The sequence below is a fragment of the Sapajus apella genome, unplaced genomic scaffold (assembly GCF_009761245.1).
Source record: "Sapajus apella isolate SASKATOON/1434 unplaced genomic scaffold, GSC_monkey_1.0 scaffold9, whole genome shotgun sequence".
In the NCBI taxonomy this organism is placed as follows: domain Eukaryota; kingdom Metazoa; phylum Chordata; class Mammalia; order Primates; family Cebidae; genus Sapajus; species Sapajus apella.
This window is the reverse complement of record NW_022436949.1, coordinates 44,648,340-44,661,476: the sequence shown is the minus strand read 5'-3', so window position 1 is coordinate 44,661,476 and position 13,137 is coordinate 44,648,340. Positions and strand designations below refer to the sequence as shown.

Below are 13,137 nucleotides of genomic sequence, written 5' to 3'. Positions count from 1 at the left end.
TAGGTCACACAGCATGACAAAATTAGTATCATGGTGGAAAGATAAAGTTAGAGCATTAACTGCGGCGCTCATATGTAATGCTGAATTGCAGAGAGTTTGAGCTGAAAGGAACTTGACCTTGGGATTGTCTGTCCTCAGTTTTGTGGATGTGTGTCCCTGAGATAAGTAGAAACATGGAGGTGGCACATCAGCCTTGGGAGCAAATCTGCCAGCACTTTTGGTTGCCTTAACTCTCTTGCAATTAATCTAGAAGTCCCATGTTTTTCCCCAAATGAATGAATAGCTATAAGCTACAGTAGTATGTGCTGTAGTTATTTCAAAATGAGATGTTGGGGAACATGTTAGTTAACATAATCTCAATTTTAAAATGGTGCCAAACAAAACTTAATTAAATTTTTTTGTTTATTTTACTGTCTTTTCTTCAAATTTTATACCAGGGAATAGGCAAGCTCATGAAAGCTATATCAATACAGTGGCTGAGTAACAGATTCTGTTTAAAAGGGAAATGATAGTACATTAAACCTGTAACACTGGATGGGCATTATTTTTATTGCAGTGAATTGTGAAGAATACGTATGGAAGATGTGACTTCTGCATTTTTTTTTCTCTTATGGTGGAGAGAAAGGAAAGCCTTAGAAATGGCTTTTCTTTTTCTCTAAACAGATTGCTTCATTGCTTTTAGTTGCCATCCTATGATGGTTACAAGTTTGAACTTGAATTAGAGCTTGTAACTGAGCCTGTGAGCAAGTAAGGTGTTTGTGACTGGATTGTAGGCAGCAAAACACTAGGGCTGGTTTTGTTCCGGGGAGGTATACTGCTAAGCAAGTGTTTCAATATGTGAAAATATTTGAAACATATGAATACTGTACTGCTCTGTAGGCCCTTTCCAATTGTTTGAAATTGAAAGACATTTTACTTGAGGGTGGAAGGAGGCATGGGGGAATAGAGAATGGTGATTGATTCTAAAACTTTTACTCAAAAAGTCAGCTAACTAGAAAATGATCAGTCATGGCATTTTGAATAAAGCTAAGCTGTGTGTTGTGTCCTGTGGAGGATGTAAACTTTTGGCTTCAATCTCTACCCCATTCCACCTCCCACTTTCAGCCAAATACCCTCATCTGTGTCGTGTCTGTGCAGAGATACTTCTGGGAACCCATTCATGTTTTCTTGTCTTAGATCTGTGTTTAAACATTGTGGGTGTTCTTCCTGTATCTTGGGTTGTATTAAGATCAGTGATTACGAAACATGGGTGGGTAAAAGCCTGCAGCATAGGTCTCACCTGGGGAGTTGTGCAAAATTCAAATCCTTGAGCCTCAGCTCAGGATTCCGATTCAGAAGTTCTGGATGGGGTCCTGGAATCTGTATTTATTATTATTATCATCATCATCATTAATTTTCAAGCTCCCAAAAAAGACTCGAGGTAGAACTAGGTTTAGGCAGCCCTTACAAGACAGGGGTCTTGCCTTACCTCATTTTTGCTGGAGTACTGAGGAGGAAAATATTCTTTGGGATGGAATATTCTGGAGGACCTTATGAAAGAGGAGAACCTTTCAAGGTGAGTAGGCATTTGACAGGTTAGTATCAGGAAGAGATGGGTGAACACTGCAGATTGACAGCATTTCTGGAGACATGAATTGAGCCTTCAGAAAGCAACACAGTGTTCTCACTGCAAAGGTTTGAGCCAGGGAGTGGAGAGGAAGGGCCAGTGTGTGTCAGCCCTGAAGACAGGGGCTGAAGGGTGGCCCCGGGCCAGTGGTTGCAATTCAGCACATGGGGATGATGCCCAGCCTTGGGAGCGAGATCTCCAGATTCCTTCCCCACTTCTTTCCACGGGGGGATTAATGTGGGAGGAGGAATCCCTGTTCTTGCTCTTGCTTTTGCATTTCCTCTTTTCCTCCCTCTGTTCAATACTTTTCAACCATGAGGAACTTCACTTCTGTGTGTACAAGAAAATAAAATAAAAAAGGTTTCCATACAGTAGCTTTTGGGTCCTTTGCCCAGATTGCCCTAAATTACATATCTTCTAAAGAAGAACCTTGAGCTTGAGTTTTAAGTCTTTACAGTTACAGTGGATGCTATTTGAAGATCTGGTCACTTGTAGTTTCAAAAATAGGTGTTGATTTGGTCCCTCTGGTCAAGGAATATAAAAATTACCTCTAAAGAATCTGTTTAAAGTAGCTTTGCCATGTGACAGCTCTGACTTTGAACCAGTTCTTTAACGTCTGTGTCTCGCTCTCCTCCCTTGTAAAATAAGAGACCTGTCTACGGTGGATGGAGCTTATCCTAGTGCCCCTGGAACCTGAGGCAAAAGAAAAGAACCTGGAATACTGTTCCTACCTTTATTTCAAGTTTTGATTGTTTATCATGGCCTTTGGAAGGTATTATTTTTAAATTTAAGTATTTCATTAAAATAGTATCTTAATTACTGAGTTTCTAGTGCTCTTAGAAATTTTGTTCCTGAAATGAATACCTGGCTCACCTACCTCTGGTCCCACCTCTGAAGGAAGTACCCTGTAAGCATTAGCTACTTTCCTAGACATTATTTTAAAGTATTTCCCAAGTGGTAATAAATGGCTTTAAAAATTTTTTTAAAAGTGCCCAAAGTAATTAATACTTTTAAAGGAAAAAATTAAAACTACAGATAAGTAGAAAGAAGGGAAAATAAAAGTCATTTGTTCCACGTTTCAGACACACTACTATTAACATTAAATTTTTTTTTCAGTTTTTATATCCTGGTTATCTTCTAATAGCTTCAGGCCTTAGACAACTCTCCAATATTATTTGTAGCTCCCTCAAAGGAGGTATATGCTCAAAAAGGAGATAAAATTATGTTTGAAATAAAACTTAAAAATATTCTGATCTATTTATTACCAGTTATGCTAATTTTGGAACATAACTCCAAAGCATGGTAACTATGTGAATTTTTGATAAGCTATTTAATTCATAAGAGCATCAAGGGTTAAATTGAACAAAATTCAATAAGGATGTATGTCAAGTGTATGTGTAGGGGGCGGGGGTTCCTTAAATGGTTTTTTTTTTGCTCACCTGTGGCACAGTTATAAAAAAGTAAGTGTTGACTTCTAGCTTTAGGTCTTGACAAAGCATAAATGGAAGAGTGTGCCTGGAGAGTTCTTAAATGCTTGTGTAACATTGTAAACCTCATTTGTTTTGTATTTAACCTCCTGTTTTTAAAATGACTGAAAGGCTTAAGACCTAGCTCTTTGTAGATGGGCCAGTGGAATGTTCATATCCACTGATGTTCCAGTTTTCAGAGCTTGATTAAACAGCTTTTTTTTTTTTTTTTTTTTTTTTTTTTTTTTAGATAGAGTCTTGCTCTGTCACCCAGGCTGGAGTGCAGTGGCACAATTTCGGCTTACTGCAACCTCTGCCTCCCGGGTTCAAGCAGTTCGCCTGCCTTACCCTTCAGATTAGCTGGGACTACAGATGCGTGCCACACCCAGCTAATTTTTTGTGTTTTTAGTAGAGATGGGGTTTGACCATATTAGTCAGTATGGTCTTGAACTCCTGGCCTCAAGATCTACCAGCCAGGGCTTCCCAAAGTGCTGGGATTACAGAGGTGATCTGGTTTTCTAAGAAAACCACACTTTTCTTAGAAGAGTTTTTTATTTGCTTGAGAGGGGAAAGATGAAGCCCGTTGTGTTGCGTATATAATTCTTTTTAAAATTTTATGTTAATTAACAAATAATTGTATATATTTATGGTATACAATGTGATGTTTTGATACATGTTTACGTTTGTGGAGTGATTATATCAAGCTAACATATTTATCACCTGATACTTTAATCAATTTTTTTGAGGTGAGAACATTTAAAATCAAATCATTAAGCAATTTGGAAATTATTTGGGAATGTAACAGAAACCCATTGATGATGGTGGTGGTGGTGAAGATGGTGATGGTGCTGTAGTGGCCTTTGGTCTTTTAATAAAACTGCTGAGCAGTCTAACTTTCCTTCAAAGTTATATGATGTGTGCTTTGATTTGGCAGCAGAGAGAAGGGAGGCTTTGATGGCCCTCCTCGGCATTCAGCCTCCTCACCTGCCATGTTTATGTCTCCAACTCTAGTTACCTTTATTTGTAGCATATCTATCTGTGGATAAGTTAATTTAGTTTACTTGCACATTTTACAAGCACTCGGGGAAAAGTTTGACTTCTTAGGACGTGTGGCCCAGGAAAAACAATGTGTGAGCACCCTAAAACTGTCTTGCAGTGTTTTCTATTTCTTAAGTCTCTTAATTTCACATAGGAAATCAGTTAAAATGAGCTTGGAGGAAATAGAAGACCCTCCTCTAGGCAGCAGGATGAGAAAGGCATACATCATCTTTGCGGCTGATGATGTTATTTTATGGACGGGACATAACCTATTGCTTTTTAAAAGAGGGGACTTCCAGATTATTGTTGGGGAGCCGTTATTACTGTACGTGGTCATTGTCTTCTAAATGCAAGCTAAATTTAGCCAGAAGCACTGGGGAAAATGTTACAATTCCCTTCGTAAAGTTTCCACATAGTGGACTTTCCCCTGTAACCTGGGAGTGTGTTCCTTTTTGCAGAAATAGGAGTCTAGAGTTGGCCTGGAGACCTGTCCCCTCCACCCTCAATGCTAGATAGCTGATTGCCGTGAACTGTGATGCCGCGACTCCTTCCTTCCAGCTTGGTCCATCTCCATCACCTATAAAGTGAGATGGCCCACTAGCATTGCACCTTGTAAGCACTGAGGGAACTTGATTTAAGTAAGGTTTAATGTACAAATATAAGCTCTATAAAACCAATGAACTTGGAGAGTGGCAATTTGTGTTTCCCACTAGGGTGCACTGGGAGCTGGACAGGGGAGAAGTGAACGAAAGATCATTCATCTTTTAGTTATACTTGAATGATGCATTTTATTTAGAAAGGAAAACTTGAGTGCTTTTGAAAAAGTTTGGATCATGTTTTTCACAAAGAATACATTCTCTGACCCTTAACCTCAGCATTTGTGAGGTAGTGAGGAAAGTGAGAAAATTCTAGCTCGTGAACTCCTGTGATAAATCATACCAAAGTGAGGCAGCTTCATTATTTATTTTAGAAGCAAGCATTTATGGATTGCCAACTGTGTACACAATGCTGTGCGGGGTGTGGAGTGGGGTGGGGGAAGCCCCCTGCCTTCTTTGCCCAGTGCTCAAAGCTGAGGAAGGGAGAAAAGCAGTCACAGATCATGCCAAACAAGGTTAAGGCCAGGTTTTGGTAACCCATACCAGGAGTTTAGTTTCCTGAGAAAAATCCCAGGCACATTATGTTTCTCTTGGCTTTGTAAGTTTCCATCTCTAAAATAAATTATTGACATTAGCTAACTGAATTATTGTTACCACGATCAAAATAAATTGATAGTTTACAGAAAACCTGTTGGTGTCCAGAGCTCAACAGCTCTATTTCCAAACTGAGAGGATCCTGACCCTTCAGTAAATTTGTTCAATGTCTATTTTCTGAGCACCTGCAGTGTAGAACCTGGGGACAGAGCAGTGAACAAAACAAAAAAATGCGGCCCTCGTGGAGCTTTCTACCTGGAGGTAGGGAAAATTAGACATTAAATAAGAAAAATAGCGTAGGATGCCATATGGCGGTAGAGCCTATGGAAAATGAAGGCAGGGAAATGGGGGAGGATATCACAGTTAGGGGTGGGGCTGTCTTTGCTGAGAAACTTCTTAAACCTTCCATGGCTGCAGTAGAGCCTTCTCTAAACAGTGGGATGTGTCCTTTGTCAGCTTGACTCTCCCATCTTAGCTTCCTTGTCTGGAAACAGAGGCTTCTTTAGGGACTGCCCCCTGCTGTGCCAGCACTGTGGGTTATCCCAGAGCTCAGAGGGCAGCCTCCGCAACCTGCCCCTAACCCCGCCCCTGCAGTCTTCGTCATTGATAGCACGTTAGGGTTCTGTTATAGTTCTTGTTGTCTGCTGGCTCCTTGCCTCAGCCCCTGCTCTGTTGGAAATGAGAATCTGACATGTTTAGAAAGATACCCACTTTTTTTTGTTTTTGTGTTTTTCTTTTGTATATAGTAAGTCAATGCATTCCATTGAGTGGTTTGTTTTTCCCCAGATATCATCAGTAAGGAAAGTTCTCATACTTCGTGTTTAGATTATATAGAGCTGGAAAGATTTTTTTGGTATAAGTCCTTCATTTTACAGGTAAAGTTTGTGGGACCCAGGGAGGTGAAGTGACTTTTTCTAGTGTTACACAGCTGTTGTGTAGCATAGTGGAGGGCTAGGACCCCAGCAGGAGCTTCCTGTATACTATTATCTCATAACCCAGCTCACTTATTTCTGACTGAAGAACTTATGAAGGCTTTTGAAGAAAACTTGCACAATATAGAAGACTTTAGAGAGAAAAGGAATCACGAATAGCACCATATACCAAAGGCAATCAGTAGTTACATTTTGTTAACTAATGTAATGGTTAAGACTAATAATTTTTTTAGTCTTGGGTTTGTGTGATAGTGGCAGCATTTTCTCAATGTCCGTTGAAGTTCATAGAAAACAGTTTTGATTGCTTATGTTATTTGCCTGTTTTGGAGATACAACTGTTTATTGACTCTAGTTGTCTACCAGGCATTAGGCTTCAAATGACCAATTTACTGACTTGCGTCAACAAATGAGTAGACTGTGCACATGTTGACACTGCCGATTGGCATCTACTGCTAGTGATTAAATTGCTGTTGTTACCCCTCCTTAAATAGAATTTGGACCTGCCCATCGGAAGAGATTTGTATCACAAAACTTTGGTTGGCTCTCTAGCTTGTCACTCCAGGCCTCGGTTTCCTCGTTCTATGAGTGAAGGACCTTCCATTGGTCCCTTCTCTGAGAATTAGGTGAACTCCCTGGGCCTCTCTTCAGGAAATTCAGACACACAATTCTGCATGTAATTTTACAGGGTTTGTGGACCACCTTCCCTAACGTTCAGCATTGGATTCTGGGCGAAGAAACATTACACTAGGTGATAATGTGGATTGCATTTCTGTGACTATTTGATTAAATCTCTAATGACAAAAAATAACTGAGGAGGCTGGGCACGGTGGCTCACACCTGTAATCCCAGCACTTTGGGAGGCTGAGGCGGGCAGATCACCTGAGGTCAGGAGTTTGAGACCAGCCTGGCCAACATGGTGAAACTCTGTCTCTACTAAAAATACAAAAATTAGCTGAGCGTGGTGGTGGGCACCTGTAATTCCAGCTACTCGAGAGGCTGAGGCAGGAGAATCTCTTGAACCTGGACGGTAGAGTTTACAGTGAGCCGAGGTCCTGCCACTGCACTCCAGCCTGGGTGACAGAGCGAGATCCATCTCAAATAATAATAATCATAATAATTGAGGAGGGCATCAGACTTTGTATCAGATGTATCCTTTCCTATATTGACTCTTCAGGAGTTCCTGAGGGTTCTGGTGGGGAAACTCTCCCCCTCCCACCACTGGCTGCCGCCGCATCTGCTCTTGCTGTAGCTTTCTCTCCTCCGCCCTTCTGGCTCTTTACCACCTCACTCCCTGAATTGGTTGCCTGAACTGTTGTTCTGTTCTCTGTTTTGCTGCTTCTCATGCCATCTACCATGCTTTTGACTTTCTCAGAGGGCAGATCATTTTCGTGACACACCCGTTCTTTGTTTTGGCCAGCAAGCTAACCAGCAACAGTATACTGTGGAAAATCTTTAGTCATTTGCTTTCTTATGCATTTTTTCTTCCTTTCTCTCCTTCCTTCCTTCCTTCTCTCTCCTTATATTTTTTGATGGAGTTTGCTCTTGTGGCCCAGGCTGGAGTGCAATGGCACAATCTTGGCTCACCACAACCTCCGCCTCCTGGGTTCAAGCGATTCTCCTGCCTCAGCCTCCTGAGTAGCTGGGATTACAGGCATGTGCCACCATGCCTGGCTAATTTTGTATTTTTAGTAGAGACGGGGTTTCTCCATGTTGGTCAGGCTGGTCTCGAACTCCTGGCTTCAGGTGATCCACCTGCCTTGGCCTCCCAAAGTGCTGGGATTTTAGGCATCAGCCACTGCGCTTAGCCTGCATTTTTTCTTAATTTCTATTTATTGTTTCTGTTTCCCAAGAACAAGAGAAAAGAAATGATAACTTTGGAGTATACACAAGTACACGTATGTAAGTAACATAGGTATACATATGTGTGTGGATATATATTTTTCTTTTGCCTTTATTGTTATATTTTAAGTATCCTTCTTATATGCCAAGAACCCCTAATAAAGGGAGTGAAGAACTCCTGTTAGGTTGAGATAATTGATTTATTCCTGTATTGTTATTCCTTGTATGGTTATTAGCTATGGTTAGCTACAGCATCTACAGTTTCAAAACTTACATAGATTCATTGCTAAAAACATGTTTATCTGTACATTTTAAAACTTCTGTTTTACTATTTTCATATACACTTGGTCTCAAAAATGTCTAGCAAATTTCACAGAATAAAATTTTCTTACCTGGGAGAAAGGAACATTTTATTTTAGTAAGTTGTACTGAAAATCGTTGGGTTTCGATTTATGTGTAGTTAAACTATTGTTGGGTTTTGATTTATGAACAATTGAAAGCTTCTGGCTTAATTTGGGCCCTTAACAAATGAAAATGTTTGCATATTTTTACACATACACCGTTGTGCTTTAGGGCCAAAGATGACAAAGCTGCCATCAGCGTTGAGTTCAGCAAGTACATTGCGAGTGCCTTCAGTCCCTAAGACCCTAAACCCTCAAAGGTGGTTTAAGACACAGTCTCTCCCCTAGTGAATTAACAGTCTCACTAAAGGGGCAAACTTAATAAAAGGTAAACTCTGAAAACCTCCATAATAGAGGGAAAAGTAGTGCTCAGAGGGTTAACCAAGAAGGAGCTGATTCATTCTGGCTAGGGGCTGGGGGTGGGGGGTTCGCGGGGAAGGTGGTATTTAAACTGGGTCTTGGGCATGGGTAGGAGTTCCCTCTACAGAGAGAGTCACTGCTTCCACTAATCAGAGTGTTATGAAAGTCCACCTTATGGGTGGAAGAGGAAGATGGAGTTTTAAAATTTATTTATTTATTTTTAATCAATTTATTTATTATACTTTAAGGTCTGGGGTACATGTGCAGATTGCCCTGTCGTCTACTTTAGGTATTTCTCCTGATGTTATCCCTTTCCAATCCCCTCACCCCCTGCTGTTCCTCCCCTAGCCCCCAATCCTCCAGGCCCCGGTGTGTGATGTTCCCCTCTCTGTGTCTGTGTGTTCTCATTGTTCAATACCCACTTATAAGTGAGAACATGTAGTGTTTGGTTTTCTGTTCTTGTGTCAGATGCTGGGAATAATGGTTTCCAGTTTCATCCATGCCCCTGCAAAGGATGTGAACTCATCCTTTTTTATGGCTGCACGGTATTCCATGGTGTATATGTGCCACATTTTCTTTATCCAGTCTATCACTGATGGGCATTTGTGAACAGTGCCGCAATAAACATACGTGTGCATGTGTCTTTATAATAGAATGTTTTATAATCCTTTGGGTATATACCCAGTAATGGGATTGCTGGGTCAAATGGCATTTCTAATTCTAGATCCTTGAGGAATCGCCACACTGTCTTCCACAATGGTTAAATTAATTTACACTCCCACCAACAGTGTAAAAGTGTTCCTATTTCTCCACATTCTCTCCAGCATTTGTTGTCTCCAGATTTTTTAATGATTGCCATTCTAACTGGCATGAGGTGGTATCTCAATGTGGTTTTGATTTGCATTTCTCTAATGACCAGTGATGATGAGCTTTTTTTTTCATATGTTTGTTGGCTACATAAATGTAGAAAAGTGTCTGTTCATATCCTTTGCCCACTTTTTGATGGAGTTTTTTTTTTTTTTTTTTCTTGTAAATTTAAGCTCTCCATAGATTCTGGATATTAGCCCTTTGTCAGATGAGTAGATTGCAAAACTTTTTTCCCATTCTGTTGGTTGCCGGTTTACTCTATTGACAGTTTCTTTTGCTGTGCAAGTTTCTGAATTTAAAGTTAGCTTTCCTTCAAGTCACAAATTGCTCTTGGGACAATTCTTAAATTTCCTGTAAGGTTTTCATGGTTTTGAGTATCCATGCTGTATAATAAATTTGTGTACATACTAAAATTTGAGACCTGAACCCCATTACAGAAGCATTCATTCCATCCTGCTTTGGAAGCCCTCCTCTTCCCCACAGGGTTTACAGCATTCTCTTTCAACAGTGAAACTCTGTACCGTTCATACATGTTCCTAGATTTGTTTGTTGTGGGTTCAACAAGCTAGCATGTGAAGGAACTCAAGGTTAGTAGATGGTAGGAACTCAGCGCATGTTTGTGGAAGTTGAAACCTTGTTTGAAATGTTGTGAAGGAAAACGTGGCCACCTACTTCCTGTTCTGGTAAAATGGCATTTCCTCTATTGGCCGCATCAACCGGATGTCATCCTCATGTCCTCACACATCAATCTCATGAGCCCCTTGGAGAAACCACATCCCATTTGGAGGCTTGGGATCTGAGGTTAAACACAGTGCCGTGTGACTCTCCTTGACAGTCAGATTCCTAAAATGTTGGTCTTTCCTAAGAGAGCAGGGAGAGCGCCAGCATTGCCTGAGAAGCTGTGTGATGGGAAAGCTGACAGCAGTGTCTTTGCTCCTCCATGCCCTCAGGGTTTTCTTCTTCCATAAGGTGGGCCAGCTGGAAGGTGGAGGACTCAGATGACCGACTTGCTCTCAGAATTGCTGTTCTCAATCTAGGATTTCTGAGATGCGAGTAGGAAGCAGCTGTGTGAATTTTGTTGCTGCATTTCCTATAAACACATTGCCAGCCTTCTACATTGTACGTTGATCAGTCCCCCTTCACAGAAATCCCTGTGTGAGGCATTTAAAAAACTTTGTTACTTGCTTGGGCCAGGCATAGTAGCTCACGCCTAAAATCCCGGAACTTTGGGAGGCTAAGGTGGGAGGATCGCTCGAGCCCAGGAGTTTGAGACCAGCTTGGGCAACATTGCAAAAACCAGTCTCTACAGAAAATACAAAAATTGGCTGGGTGCGGTGGCATGCATCTGTAGTCCCAGCTACTTGGGAGGCTGAGGTGGGAGGATCCCTTGAGCCTGGGAGGTAGAGGTTGCAGTGAGCTGAGATTGCACCACTGTACTCCAGCCTAGGCAACAGAGTCAACCCTGTCTGGGAAAAACAAACAAACAAACAAAGAAAAACAAATCACTTGCTTTACAACTTGGCATATTTTCTCCTTTTGGTGATATAAATTATGGAACTGATCATGTTTTTCTTTTTCTTTTTGTCTTGGCTGCTTGGAAGCTCAGAGCCAATTAAAACTGTTTTCCTTGATTATAAAACAAAAATAAAGTCATTGCTAAACATTTTGAAAAATATACAAAACTTCAAGAAGGCCTGGCTCATGACATGAACATGTGGGGTTCAAGATGACTATTTGAAGGCAGCTGTCATAATCAAGCCACAAGGAGGGAAGAATGGTTGACGTTAAGTTGCTGAGGCAACTTTGTAATGTGTTATAGCAACATAGTTGGTGGAATTGTCATTTTAGATCACACAGGAAAAGCCCTTAGTTTGAGACTAAAATTAATTTCTTCAGGTTGGAATGAGAACAGCAACAATACCGTAGTTACCATTAAATGGATACCTGCTTTGCACAAGACGCCTAAAGACCATCTAAAGACCTTTTTACCTCTTCACTCCCATGATAGGATTAAAACTAGATGCTCTGTTTTTAATTGCTGACTGGTGATTGGTATTGTGCCTTTTAACAGTTTGAGCATAGTATCACGGTTAAGCATCTATACAACGGATCCGTCCTGCCACTGTTGTCTGAATAACCTGCAAGTATTTAACCTCTCTGGGCATCAGTTTCCTCATCTGTAAAATAAGGATAACAGCATTACTTAGAATTGTTATGAAGATTAAATAAAGAATCTATGCAATGCAAGGCCTGAATGGGATGGGCCACAGCCAGCGCTTACAGTGTTTGTCAAATAAATTACTTTAAAGTTCATTTCTTATTCCTTACAGAATCCCAGGGTATTTTGACTTAACAAATAGGGTAGGCTGAGCACAGTGGCTCACATCTCTAGTTCCTGCTACTTGGGAGACTGAGGCAGAACAATCCTTGACTCTAGAGGTCAGGACTGCAATGAGCCGTGATCATGCCACTGCACTCCAGCCTGGACTGCAGGGCAAGACCCTGTCTCAAACAACAACCCCAGCAATAACAAATAGGGTAGCATTTCTCTTATTAATGCCCAGAAATTCTGATGGCTTCATGGTGATGGGGATTTGAGGAAGAACTGTGCTATTTAGAACTTCTTGAACCATTTCAAAAAGGTTTTTAAGTTATTGGTTGGGTTGTGCTTTACTAAGGCTCAGTTAGTCTGTTTTGTGCTTGTGGCTTCATCCTTCTCTGATTTGTAGGACATTTCTAAGTTTTGACTTCACTGTAATTTCAACTCTATATGTAACTGAGACTCTGAGTTTTTTTCTGTTGTGATTTTACAAAGAAAGACTTGAAAAATTTATAGATAATATTATTTTGGAACACAGATTTGGTAGGAGGATTTATATTAACCCTGAAAGACTACCCAAGGTTGAGAGATTGGGTAGTTAAAAAAAACTGTAGAAGCCACTAATTTATTCAATGGACTCATTGATCCCTTGAGATCATTACATAATTAATATTCACACTCAAAAGGGTTCCTGGTGTTCAAGAGGCAGAGACTCAGTCTTAGCTTCACTCTTGAAGTGGAGCAGCTACAGCAGGCGCCGGGAGAAGGAGGAGGCGGTGCGGGGAATGGGTGGCGTCTCAGCTCTCCCCACTGCCCCATCTGAGCCCTCCCGGCCTCGTTCCTTTGTCTGGAAAGTGGGAGACTTGTACCTGTAACTTGTATAATAGTCTATGTATTTCCCTGGCATCTACTGTTGCTACATGATAACTGCTCTCGTGGACTGACTGAATACTGCTACTACTGCTTACTACTGCTACTACTGTTACTACTGCGGCTCCTACTACCACTGCTCGTTATCTGCTGTTACTAAGTCTTCCCTGATGTCAAGCAAATACGCAGAGTAACTCAGAGAAGCTCTGCAGTATCCATGAAGTGCAGAGTAATATTTGATTCCCTCT

The 13,137-nt window shown here is 41.0% G+C and overlaps 1 protein-coding gene across 28 annotated transcripts in view; it reads left to right on the top strand.

The window, feature by feature from the left end:
* DOCK9 (dedicator of cytokinesis 9) overlaps positions 1–13,137 on the top strand; it is a 297,719-nt gene that overhangs the window by 96,447 nt on the left and 188,135 nt on the right. The window lies entirely within an intron of this gene.